The sequence below is a fragment of the Diabrotica virgifera genome, chromosome 9 (genome assembly GCF_917563875.1).
Source record: "Diabrotica virgifera virgifera chromosome 9, PGI_DIABVI_V3a".
NCBI lineage: Eukaryota > Metazoa > Arthropoda > Insecta > Coleoptera > Chrysomelidae > Diabrotica > Diabrotica virgifera.
The window spans coordinates 196108831-196119825 of NC_065451.1; the positions used below are offsets into that span (position 1 = coordinate 196108831).

The 10995-nt window shown below is 32.3% G+C and overlaps 1 long non-coding RNA gene across 1 annotated transcript; it reads right to left on the reverse strand.

Annotated features, from left to right (window-relative positions):
• Window positions 1–5934: 5934 nt before the first annotated feature.
• Window positions 5935–6898, reverse strand: LOC126891997 (uncharacterized). Its single transcript, XR_007700649.1, has 2 exons — window positions 6716–6898; window positions 5935–6235 (listed from the first exon to the last, which is right to left on the reverse strand). It is a non-coding gene; the product is annotated as an uncharacterized LOC126891997 (long non-coding RNA).
• Window positions 6899–10995: the final 4097 nt, after the last annotated feature.

The following is a 10995-nucleotide window of genomic DNA, read 5'->3' on the forward strand; positions in this document are numbered from 1 at the left end:
TACCTCGAAAAATATTCTATATATTTTTGGCGATAAAAGTATCTTCAAAAATGATTTTGTAGGATATTTAAAGAGCTATAAGACTGTGTAAATTAAATTCCGTAAGATCCCTTAGTTTTTAATTGGAGCGGGTTTAAAGGGCTCGAATAAGGGGGTGTTTGCTGGTAAATAGAGGTTTTAAACAGTCATATAAACAGTTATAACTATTCACTGTAATGAAAATCTATGCACAGGGTAACTTTAGTCATTAAAAAAGCTACAATTTAGTAGTTTATAATTTTTTTCGTATCTTCAGTATTTTCGGAGATATTTTGAAGTAAAAGGTGAAAAACACCAAATTGCAAAAAATCAATTTTTCTTTAAACTCCAATTTTTAAAAAATTAGGCATTTTAAATAGGTCAAACTCCTTGAGTGTATTGATAATATAAATATAAAAGGAACTACAGGAAGGTGAAGACCAATTTTTAATTAGGAAGATAGTTAGGGGGTTGTTTTCACTGATTTTTTCGTAGAGAAAAGCAGGTACCGACATTTTTTTGATTATAAGTCGCTTAATTTTCATGCTAGAAACTGTTTATTATTATTTTTTTTGAAATATCTAATTGTATGCTTAAAAAAAGATTGTTTACGTTTTCCTCGAAAAATGCAAATTTTTCCATTATTTGGAAAAGGCTTCAGTTTTGTTAATGTTGACTTCGAGACCACATTTGTTATCGGTGCCGCCCAAAATCCCGACAGCCAGACATGCTTTGGTGTTGCATTTGAAAAGGAAACAATAAATATTCAAAAAGTAGTGGTCGGGATTTTTGCTTATGCGAGGATTGTTGCATGTCGGTATTTTGGCCTGTCGGGATTTTGGCTGTCGGGATTTTGGCTGTCGGGATTTTGGCTCTCGGGATTTTGGGGTAGACCCTGTATATATGCAAATCGTCATGATCGTGAGCAATCAGAATTTGGTCATCAGTGAAACATAAAGTGTCTCGTCATTTAGAGGGATTCCCATTTGAGTGCTTGTTCCAGATCTCTATAAAAACTTAGGTTGTCAAAAACTTTTCTGTTCTGTTTCACATTTATGACTTGGGAATGGATTCCACCCATGTGAAATATGTGGTAGTTATTAAAAAACATATCAAGGGACGTTTTGCATTCATTGTCTACATCAAGGGTTGTCTATATTATTGTCTACAATATGCACTTCTTTTGTTGCAAAGTTTGTTGTAATGTTGTAATTGGTAATATCTGATGGTATGTTTCGTTTATATATCAGGGAATTACATCATTCAGCTCTACAGGGTCGAATGCCTTTTGTGCTATGTGTGCTATGAAGCAACAGTAAACCGGGACGTTGTATTCTAGTGATTTTTCCTTCACTTGCCGGACGACAAAACTGCATCGTTACAGAATCGTCCGGATCTAAAGCCTTGTTGTTCATCTGCTAGATCTATTTCGTTGGTGATTTTGGTGGTTATGACTTGTTTGGTCAATTTCAGAGTGGTACTCAGCAGGTCTATTCCTCTATTGTTTTCGTAGTATTCATATCATTTGACTAATTATCATGCAGGGTTGGCAGAAGGACATTTCTACCTTTACTTAGCAAGAATATGATACCAAGGTGGTACTAGTGTTATAATGGTACTACAAGCCTTAGATCCTCATTCCCCACAATAATGAACCAAACTACAAACACAAACTCGATTATCCACGTGCCATAGCTTAATATTAAACAGAGACAAAACTAGTTTCAAACTGCCAAGACAAAGAACAAAACGTTGATGTTCTTATGTAATATTGTTTATTATCAGTTGGAAAAAGTTACAGAGAGGGGGTAGTGCATCACTGACAGTCTAGTGTGTGTATGTAAATTTGTGTTAAAGAAATGTCACAGGTGTGGATGGTTAGAAGTGGGATGATGATTTTAGTATTATAAGTCTGATGGTTGTATTAGATTTCGTTGGTTTCGTTAGTTAAAACCAATTATTATTGGATTTTACTATTAGTTTCCTATTTGGTTGTCTTTATCTGCGTATTGCAGGATTAAGATAGAAGGTCATACCGAGATATGGTAATTTCAATTCGAGAAATTATGTACATATTTTAAGAAGAAGAAGCTAAGTAGAAAACGATATCAGATTTATTATCTACCTGGTTTTTTGTCTAAAAAATTGCGTGTTACTCATATGTTTATTAATACATTAAAAACTGATAGCCTTGTTTATTTATGCTTCCTCTTTTGAGGAAAAGTCCAAGAGTCATAATATTTTACAATTTTTCAACAGAGTTATATTTTTTGCCACATAGCAGGCACACATGCAAATACTTTAATGATGTCCTATTTTTGTGTTTGTGAAATTGCTAGTATGCTAGTATACTTTAAGTTATAATAATAGTCTCTTGTTTTATACCTTGCTCTTAGCTAATTTTTTGCATTTGTTATTTGATTTCATCTGTTTTTTTTTCTGCTATTACTTGTGGAATACTACTAAAGGAATGAACTAATATTAGGACATATCTGTCCTAAAACTAGTTGTTACTCTCATACATGTCACTCGTAATCTTTAAATCTTCACCAAGAACTCCTTTTTTATTGAGAGCCTACCACAGAACCTCTCTAGGAACTCTAGCATAAAATATGCTTCCTTAAGACCAATGAAAATACCATAATATAGGTGTTTCTTTCTTTATTCCTGAATTTATTCATCAGCTGCCTGTATCTTGAACGAAGGCCAACAGTTTTCTCATTAGTAGTTTTACGACCTTTTCTGGTTCAATTCTCAGTTGACCAGTGGCTTCCTGTTTCATATACTTAGCACATGGCAGTGGCATAAGATGTGTGTTATGCCAGTTATGTTATGTGTGTTTACCTTACCTATTTTGTATAGAACTGTTTTCTTAAACCACAATTCCTGATGTGGTTAAATCCCAACTAATGATACAGTATTTTTAGTTTGTCACTTAAAATTAGTTGTATTCTTGTCAGCAGTAGTTGTGCTAGTATTCTAGAAACGATAGGGAGGGAAGTGACAGTTCTATTTCATTTCCAGGATGGGAAATTAAAATTATTTGGGTCACTTTCCAAACTGGCTGTGGTATACATCCTGAATTCTTCTTCTTCTTTAAGTGCCATCTCCGCGACGAAGGTTGGCAATCATCATTGCTATTCTAACTTTTAACACTGCAGCCCGAAAGAGTTCAGTTGAGCTACACCCAAACCATTTTCTGAGATTTCTCAGCCAGGACATTTTTCTTCTACCTATGCTGCGCCTTCCTTGAATCCTGAATTCAGAACAGCGTAATATAGATGAGACAGTTACAGTATGGTAATTCTTTCAAAATTTTTGGAGTAATTGCAAAAATCCAGCAAAGACAAAAGCGCTACATAATTAAAAAACATTCCAAGTAAGATTATGTAAGTAAAGTAGTCGTCACCAAATGTCGTTATATGAATCTTATAAGAATTATTTTATACGTTGAAATAAAGAAAAAACATGAACATTTTGAGTCATGATAAACTATTTCTCATGATTCTTTGCAACTCGAATTTCATTTTTGAGTTAAAAAAATACCTGAGTATGAAACATTTAAATGGTATAAAAATTTATTACATTAACATAGTTACTTAAAATTCCAAACGATGGATAAAATTTATAAAGTTAAGTCATTTAGGCACCCTGATTCATCGTTCACCTGTATTTTAAAGTGTCCCATGGTATTTCCTCCTTTTTTCTCGCAATTTCAGTCCAATAGGAAACAGTCTTTTTGCCATACTTGCCAGGTCTTCTCCACTCCTTAGATGAGAACTACATCATCAGTATACGCCAAGCATTGGATTTAGAGAATCTCATTTTAAAGAGCAAGTATTTTTAAGAAAGTTGTCTCTTGAACGTTTTTATCTACAATGCGTAGTTGAACGTCATCTATCATGTGAACATGATATTGAAACGAATGAAAAAAAATTCGTTTTTTGCTTAAATTTTAAACTTTAGACAGATATTCCAGCTGAAAAATGGCGCCCAGTAATTTTTATATGCCTCGTTTCCTAAACTATTGAAAATATGCAATGAAAATTGTCGACATCATCAAAAAGAGCAAAGTCATTTAAAATATTCAGGAAACATATCTACATGACATGACAGCAGTTTTGATTAATTTATGGCAGTGTTATGTGGTCTTAAGTTCCATCGATCTCCGCAAATAACAGTAATTTTCAACAAACGATGACAAAAACACACCAACATAAATGGGATTTTAATTTCTCCAATTTCTAATAACGAAGCCATCACCCCTTCGGCATTCATCCACCTTCGTTACGGGTCCTTGAGTTCTGTTTTCTGTACCGCAACACTGTTTGTGGTTTTACAAATTGGTAATAGGGCGGAACCAGTTTGTGGACTCTAACCAATTCCAGTAGCAGTTATAAGGAACCCCGAAAAGTTCACTAACACATTTACATACTATAATTGGACACAAATAGTTTCATAAATAAGGATTTGACGTAGGATTTAATTAATTACTTCGTTTTGGGAGTCCTGTACTAATTAGTAAAGAAGTATGTAGGATTTTTTCATTTTTGGAGCATAAAGTAAGGCTGTAATGTGATAAATTTTGATTTTTATTGTTTATTAATTTGTTAAATCGATATAACGACCAAAATATATTATTTACATTGGGTGTTTTTAATATTGTGAAACCATGATGTGATATATGTAGCCAGTGAAACAAAAAGAAGTACTTCTGTTGGAGTGAATGTAAAGAGAGGGATAAACTCCAACAGAAGTAGAGAAAGAAAAAAAACTTAATGTCAGCTAATGGAACAAAAATGAAGAGATGGGGTAGTAAGGGAAATCTACTTTTTGTAGTAGTCATAAAAATACTAAGGAAAACTGAAGTACTTGTATGGGGGGATAATGATAAGATGATGAAGTTGAGGAAAGGGGAATTAAAAGGGATAGAAGTAGAAGTATAAAGAGATAGAGGCAAACTGAATAGAATTAGCTAGCAAGAGATGCAAGACACTTGACACTCAAGGATGGATACGGCTCGTTTTCATGCCTGTCGAAGAACAGTAGCTCTAAGTAGATAGTAATGATGACTAAAAGGTGAAATAATAAAATAAGAATAATGTACTGAAAATGAATGAAGATGAATAATTGCTAAAGACGAACAAAATAAATAAAACTAACAAATCATGGGCGCCAGGAAAATGGTCTTCGATCACTTTCCCAGGTATCTTACACTGCTGTCAAATATTAAATATATTAAATCAGTAATAATGAACATAAAGGGATAATAAAAATCAATGATATACAAAGTAAGTAAATATTTATTAAAAATAACTACTAGATTTTTGACAATCTCTGGGTTAGATCAAATTGAATATAATGTGACTCTAAAATGACAAAGTTATACAAAAGTTATAGTTAAACATAATATATCATATAACAACAGTCCTGTTATATGTATGTACAAAAAGATATACCTCTTACTTATACATAGGGTACAACTCACATGAGACTTCTACCAAATGGTTATATTACGCTTGCTACGTACCACTAAATTGAAACCGACAAATATGGAAAGTATATAAATAACTAGGCACAAGCCTGACTAAGAGAAAATACGATAATGAATTAAGCAAAATTAATGAATAAAAGTTACAGAAATGAAGTTAAGATAAATACCGAAACGACGAATTAACCGAACAAATGAAGTAAAGCGAATAGAACAACGAAATATCTGGGAAACAAGCTACTAATATTACAAAATAAATATCAAACCAATAACGTATAAAAACCTAATTTTCTAGGCTTATTTCTGTGCACAAGAACTTACACCGTAGATACAACAGTTTGGGAACCTACTAACCTTATATGTACCTATATTAAACAGCAAATAAATTCAAGCTAAATCTTGAGAAAAATAATTAATAAACGTAATACATTAACCAAATGTCTGTGATATGAAACACCATATACAAAAAGTTATTATCACAAACACTCATTGTTCCCAAACAATCCCAGCTGACTTCTCAAAAGGTTGCTACCGCATACCGGAAAATGAGCACCTTGGTAGTGCAAAACTGAACCTTCTGTAGGTCCAGGTGTAAAAAAAAATGAAAATGAAGCTGAAACGCTCCTGCTTGCTCCCAGGTTGACTGACTGGAGCCGGAATAGGTTCCTCTCAGGTGGATGAGGGTCTATGACTTCCCATGTTGTAGTGTATTATTTCCCCAAAAGGCTAAAACAAATATTTCCCAGTCTTAGTTTCACTGTAAAAGTCTAGGAAAAAGTCAAAGGAGAAAAAAGAGAAACTAAGAAGTGGTTTTTAGTATAGATTGTAATGTAAAAAAGGGCCATTAACATACAAGAAAAACTTCCATTATTGGATAGTACTTGACAAAATTTGACCTTCAGAGCGAAATATGTGACAATTTCAAATTACAGTAAAGAATAAATTATAGGATACTTATTAGATGTTGCAATAAAATATACAGATATCAAAGATACCTACAGATAAATAGCTAAAAGTTAAGGTTAGGATTTTCTCTGAATGAGTATTACTTAAAGATATTGAAATAATTAAAAGATACCTACTAAATTCACTGAATAAATTTACTAGGAAAATTGAATTGGAAGAAATATTTTATTAGATGTAAAAATAATGTAACATGCAATGTCATTAACCTCGTGATGTCAAAAAAAATATGTATCTATTTACCGGATCTCTCAGTTCTTCATTACTGTTTTCCTCTATAAAACACTGGGTGGATTCTGGGAAAACACCATGTACATCCTAGGGAATTTTATTTCCCAATAAAGGCTTAGTATTTAAGAGAAAGATTCCGCCATTTGGGTACTGTCACCTACCTATTCCGGGCTCACAAATCAAGTGGTCAGTGAACTTGACGTCTCCCACTAGGAAATGTCAAATTTATCTCAGAACGCGAAGTAATATTTCTCGAAATGTGGCGTATATAGTACGTGCCATCACCGAAATATGACGTCACGTAAGTAGTTCTTTACGAGAAAATTAGAGAATGTAAATGAGATTAAGGGAAAATAATTATAAAAATAATTAAAGAGCTAATTTCGTAACGTGAACCGTTACAATCCCCTTCTACTCGAAAAAAAAAATTTTATCAAAAAAAATTTTTTTTCTAGCTTCAAAATATTAACAACTAAATTTGCAATAGGTCTGTTCGTACAGGAATCAGAAACTATCACTGACTATCAGCAACTGCACGACGCATGCGTGTTTCAATATTAGCGTTCGCACAATTGAAACACGCATGCGTCGTGCAGTTGCTGATAGTCAGTGATTCCTGTACGAACAGACCTAATATATAGTCTAACAATCCACGTTGATTCGCAAGATTACCAATAAGCATAAACTAAGGTTCAAGGAAAAATAAATAAATACATGACTCAAACTCATATCAAAAATGTTACTATGTTACTCTCTGCTACCAAATCTTGACATAGTATTGCTTAAAAGCCAAACAAAACTAAATATTGTACTAAAGTTCGTAATAACAACTAAGTGTCGAATTGGGCACTAAAACCAAAATTGATCTATCCATGGACATAAGATTCATAAAGGGTATATCCAAGGACGGAACAACCAGGAAAAGGTGTGAGCCAATTCGCACAAAATCTTGAGTTTTCTCTTTCTTTATGTTGAACGGGTCTTGTACGTACTTTTTTCGCGTTAGTCAAAGAGTTAGTTAATTGTAATTGGTTGTTTTTCAAACAAGCAATTTGATAAAAATTAAACAGTTCCTTTCTTTTTTATTTTTCGTTATAATCATGACATATTGAGAAAACTTAATTTAAATTGTATTATAGGAAATGCAGTACTAAACATAGGCTATTGATTATGCCGAAAAAAGAGGGATAAAAGAATGTAAAACTGTTAAATGGACCGCCAAATATGAAACAACTGCAGAGTGCGGTTAAAAGATGCGTTTTTGAAAAAAAAAATGAATCAATTCCTATGCAGTAGCAGAGTGCATTTTTCGTACATTATACAGGGTGAGGCAGATAACTGGCCCATTAGAAATATCTCGAGAACTAAAGGCAACAGAATCATGAAAATTGGAATAAGGGGGTTTTGAAGGATGATCTATTAAATGAAAATATTTTCATCTCTTTGCAACTTCCGGTTATACCGGAAGTTGCATATAACTTCGTTTTTTTTTAATGGGACACCCTGTATATTTTTACATTTTTGGATTCTCTTCGATGTCTTCTTTCTTAAAATATAAGGTTTTGTAATATTATACAGGGTGTTCTAAAAGATAATTACGTTTTTTTATTAATTTCGTAGCAACATTCACACCCTGTAGAATTGTAGTAGTTTGACATCTAAAACTCTACTTACGTTCAAATGATTTTTAATATACTCTACTATTGTTAAGAATCATTAGTATAGCTAAATTTTTAATTTTAGTATACAGGGTTGGTCGAAACTCGGAATGAGTATTTTCTGAGTTTTCTTAAATGGAACACCCTGTATTTTAGTATTGTAATGAAATGATATTTTATGGTACTTTTTTATTTCTTAAGCATTCCCTATACCTAACTGCTTTAATTTGTGCTTAATTGTTAATCGCACCAACAATCTTAACTAAGAAGGTATTTCGATAGCTAAACCATTATTGGTAATTTTAAGGGCCAGTCTGGATTAATATGTATTTATTTCGGAAAAATTATTTGGGATTGAGTATTTTCACGGCCAACCTAATAAAATTTTACGTATTTTTTGTTGCAATTAATGTTTAGCTTGAATCACCAATAACTCACAAATTAAAGCAGTTAGGTATAGGGAATGCTTAAGAAATAAAAAAGTACTATAAAATATCATTTCACTACAATACAAAAATACAGGGTGTTCCATTTAAGAAAACTCAGAAAATACTCATTCCGAGTTTCGACCAACCCTGTATAATAAAATTAAAAATTTAGCTATACTAATGATTCCTAACAATAGTAGAGTATATTAAAAATCATTTGAACGTAAGTAGAGTTTTAGATGTCAAACTACTACAATTCTACAGGGTGTGAATGTTGCTACGAAATTAATAAAAAAACGTAATTCTCTTTTAAAATACCCTGTATAATATTACAAAACCTTATATTTTAAGAAAGAAGACATCGAAGAGAATCCAAAAATGTAAAAATATACAGGGTGTCCCATTTAAAAAAACGAAGTTATCCGGAAGTTGCAAAGAGATGAAAATATTTTCATTTAATAGATCATCCTTCAAACCCCCTTTATTCCAATTTTCATGATTCTGTTGCCTTTAGTTCTCGAGATATTTCTAATAGGCCAGTTATCTGCCTCACCCTATATATATTTTTCTACGAGCGTGCAAAAATGTCTACTTTCCCGCACGCATTTTAGTTTAGAAAGTTTCACTTTTCCGCACGCGTGTTACTTTTCCGCACGCGGTTTTTATTTGTTTTTATTTTTCCGCACGCGTGTTAATTTAGATATGTTAATATGGCCTTTAAGTAATTATAATACATATAAAACTAATATTTAGATATTATTTACTAATTTATTTCAAATATATCTTATTGTGTTCCTGTTTTAATGAAATTAACGCGACAATTCGATGAAATAAAATTATTTTGACATAATATTCGAAAGTCAAATCGGTAGACAATAACAGTCGTTTTGAATCATCGTCATGGAAACCAAGATCGTCGTCATGCTAACTAATTATATTGAAAGTTTGGTTTTGACAACCTTGTCAAAGAATTAATTTTTGTATGTATTTTCATATTAATTAAATTAATTGATTAAGATTTGGTAATTTTTTAAAGACTCTTAGAAAAAAATATTGTTCCTAACTCTTGCAGAAAGTCTCTTTTCCGCACTCGACTGCTTGCCGAACTCCCGCTTCGCGTCGTTCGTCAAACTGCAGTCGCGTGCGGAAAATAATGACTTTCTGCACTTGTTAGGAAATAGTATATTGTGCAACAAGTGCAGAAAGGTACTAATTTCTCACGAGTTTGAAAAGTTGCGGTACGAGCGCAAGCGAGTGCCGCAATTCAAACGAGTGAGAAATTACCTTTCTGCACGTGTTTCACACTATACTTTTTCTACAAGCACAGTTTTTCCTAAAAATGAAAATCACAATTTCCAAACGACGATTAATTATAATAGGTACCTATGTGATAAATTTTAAACTGTATTTAATTAATACCTACTAATCAATTTAAATTCCTTATACCTAAATAAATTGCACAGAAATCAGTTAAAAAATTAATGCACTGCCTTAATTTGTTTAAATTTAAACAATTATTACACATTATTGACATTATATTTATGCAGTCAGGGATTTACACAAAACCTACTTCATTCGACGTCTCTTGCACAGGTTGCTAAATCCTTATTGGTTATTTGATAATTATAAAATGTTTAATAAGACTAAAATTGTAAAATAAAACAGTTGTAACATCCATAATTTAGTTTCTTTGCTATAGTTAAATATAATAATTGTCTTATAGGTTATATATTTGTCTAAAGTTTAACCACGGATGTAAACAGAATATAACGTTACTCAGAATGCGGTAGTCCACGGATGTAAACAGAATATAACGTTACTCAGAATGAGGTAGTCAACTGTGCAGAAAAGAACTTTGCGGCACAGAAATGTCACTTTGCGGCACAGAAACGTCACTTTTCTGCACACTAATGTCAAATATCTTATACTGTGAGAAAGTATCAAGTTTGCTAACATAAAACCGTGCAGAAAAGTGCACTTTGAATAGTGGTTGTAGAAAAATAACTATTACAGAAAAGTTGTTCAAAATTAAATTTCCTATCGAAATGTCATCTTCTAAAATAAATTATTTAACCCTTAAATGCCCGTGATATGAAAATAACCATAAATGCCCATGTGGGGTCTCCTAGGGACCCCACTAAAATTTTCAATTTAGTAACGTCATTTAGCACTGACTAAAAGGAAAACACGGTTAAAAATAATTTTA